This window comes from Benincasa hispida, chromosome 6 (assembly GCF_009727055.1).
Source record: "Benincasa hispida cultivar B227 chromosome 6, ASM972705v1, whole genome shotgun sequence".
NCBI lineage: Eukaryota > Viridiplantae > Streptophyta > Magnoliopsida > Cucurbitales > Cucurbitaceae > Benincasa > Benincasa hispida.
In genome coordinates, this window is record NC_052354.1 from 21,039,316 (window position 1) to 21,042,334 (window position 3,019).

A 3,019-nucleotide genomic window follows, 5' to 3' on the forward strand; every position below is an offset into this window, starting at 1 on the left:
TGCGGTTCGTAATGTCTTTATAAATAAGTCTGTCAGGTTATTCTTCGAACAAATTTGTTGTACGTGATGTCGCTACTTTCTTCAAGATCATGAGTGTAGAAAAACTTTGGTGAAATATGCTTTGTTCTATCTCCTTTAATACATCCTTCTTAGATTTGGGCTATGCAAGCTGTGTTGTCTTCATTGTTCAGGCTAAAATCGGTGTCTTTAGTTCAACCTAACCCAAGACAAATGAAATTTATAAAGCTCAAACTACAATTAAAACTAACAAGTAGTTATAGTGGAAGTAAGAGGTCGATCCACAGAGAATTTTAGTAATGAGCAGGGGTGTTCGTTGGTTAGGTTGAATGACTTTTTAGACCCAACCCAATTGTTCGGGTTGTAAATTTTTTCAACCCAAATAACCCTCATAAAAGTTTGAACCCAACCCAACCCATATTTGGGTTGGGTTGGTTCGGGTTACTCGGGTCATTTATTTAATTTATCTAATTGTACATAAAAAAAAAAAAAAAAAAAAATCACATTTTAAAGTTAATAATAAGTTCAGATTGGTTCAGGTTGGTTTGGGTTTTTTTAGGTGACCCATGAACCAACCCAACCCATAAAATTTTCATTTATTTGAACCCAACCCAACCCAAAAGAATTCATAACCCAACCCAAACTGAACGGATTGGGTTGGTTTGATTGGTATTTCGGGTCATTAGGTTTTTTGAACACCCTAGTAATGAGAGAAAAGAGAGAGATTGTGTAATAAAATTCAATGGAAAAAAAAAATCTTGGGGAATTTATGTAGATTAAACCAATCCTATCATAGACTTAATAAAATTCATGCAATTAATTGTTCTATAGGTCATTAAAAATTACCCCTAATACCCTAGTTAGCCAATCAAACAATTAGCCCTAATTTAGTTCTTAATTGCTTCCTAAAGACATTTTACAATTAATCCCTAAATTTCATTAGTCTCTTGGGTTTTCTTAACTATGACATTCTTGAAACTCAAAAGACTGAAAATTCAAGCATGATTATATGAATGTTCTAAATTAGTGAATTCTTTCAAGAAAATAGGAAAATAAGTCCAAACTTTCAATCATGGTCACTAATTCTTATAATCTAATTACAATTTTGCTATAGAGCCATGTAATTTTGCATACAAAAATCAATTAAATCTGATTTGTCAATTCATTTTTAATTGATTTCATTAAAAATCTCAGCTAGAACATTCAAGAACAAAAAATTACATAAGAGAAATTAAAGAAAAGTCTCAAAAATTTGCTAATCTACATAATCCCCAAGAAAGAAATTACCTACTCATGGAGAGGGAAATTCATCCAAAAAAAATCCATCGAGTCTTGCATTGAAATGTACAAAGATTGAACAAAATTTGACAGAATGTCTCAAGAATTACAAAGAAAAGCTCTCAAGTTCGTCAAAATTTGTATCTCTCTATGCTAAAGAATGCTGGAAATTGAAGTTTTTATTTGTTGAGGGTCACAGCGTTGCGACCCTAGGCTGACACTCACTCCAACGCTGGCTTGCACGAGGTGCGCATGCGCTTTTGTTTCCAGTCATTCTCCAGGCGTTGCAACGCTAGGTATAGCATTGCGACGCTGCCTTGTTTTGTAGCATTTTGGTGCATTCTGTCTTTCAACGTTGAACTAGCATGGGACCTAGTGTTAGAGAGAGTGTTGCAATGCTCCAAGTAGTGCTGAAGTGTGTAAATTGGTTCAATTGAGGGGTAGAATAGTAATTTGTATTCGTTCTTCTTCTTAAGTTCATTCTTTTGCCTAATTTGACTCCATTTAGCTCCAAATTTGTTGTGATGACTCCAAAGGTGTCGGGATTGGATTTACCTATCAAATAGACATTTTAAGCAAACAATTGAAGTAGAATTGAGGGATTTAACACTAAGAGAATAGCTTTTTAAGACTTATCAAAATACCCCAAACTTAGCTCTTGGTCATCTCGAGCAAGTTTAAAACTAGAAATATACATTCATTCAAGCAAAAGATGGATTTTTTAATTGTTTATTGAGACTATTCAAAACTTTCATTCAATTATTTGAATTGTTCATATGCTCAATTGTCTTTACACAAAAACTTGATTCTCATCTCTTTTCTCAACAATCAAGGAAGTAATGATACAAACATCCATTTAGAAATTTAAAATTTTGTTAACAAAAAGTTTAAGCTTATTTTTGAAGAGAAAAGATCTTTTTCTTGCAAAGTCATAAAAGAAAAGACTATGAAGTTTTAGTTCATTTAAAGGCTAAATAGTGGAAAGGTAACATTTAACTTTCAATTCCTCTTCCCCCTATACTGGCTCGGTTAACGGTCTAATACCTAAATTGCATTGGAGAGGGAAAATTCTAAAGCAATGGTACCTTTTAAAACTCATGCACACAAAAACTTAATTGGCATTTCTTTTACCTAGAGGGATAGCTTTCATACTCACACCGCTGGAAAACTATCACTCTTTTCTCGTGGGCCCTAACAAGGCACGATGGAGGTAACTCTTTTCACCTCTATCCATGCACTCACACACACGTTAGTGAAAGTTATGTTATTTTGATTTTGCATGCTTGCTTGAGTAATTTTTTTATGCTAGCAATTTTTAGAAGGCCCTGTTTTTATCCTCTTTGTCTAGACTTGCTACTATAACAAGATAGTTGTTTTTAGACCAAAAGTTGTCCTATCAAGGTGACAAAGAAAAGTAAGTAGACATGACATTTCTAAAAGTTCTAAGATTCTAAATAAATCTAAATGCTAAGTATTCGATTTTTTATGAATTTAAAAGTAAAAGAAATTTTCTTTTGAAAAATGGTTTCAAAATTTTGTTTAAAAATTTTAAAAGGTCTAAAATTTTGTTTGTATCTTTACTAAAAAGTGTATGTCATCAAAATTTCATTTATAAGAAAGAAATGATTGTGTAAATCAACTGATGCATAAAACAAAATGAATGTGATTCTTTTATTGTGTGTATTCATACATTTATTCACTCAAAGCAAAATGAGTAAAGAAT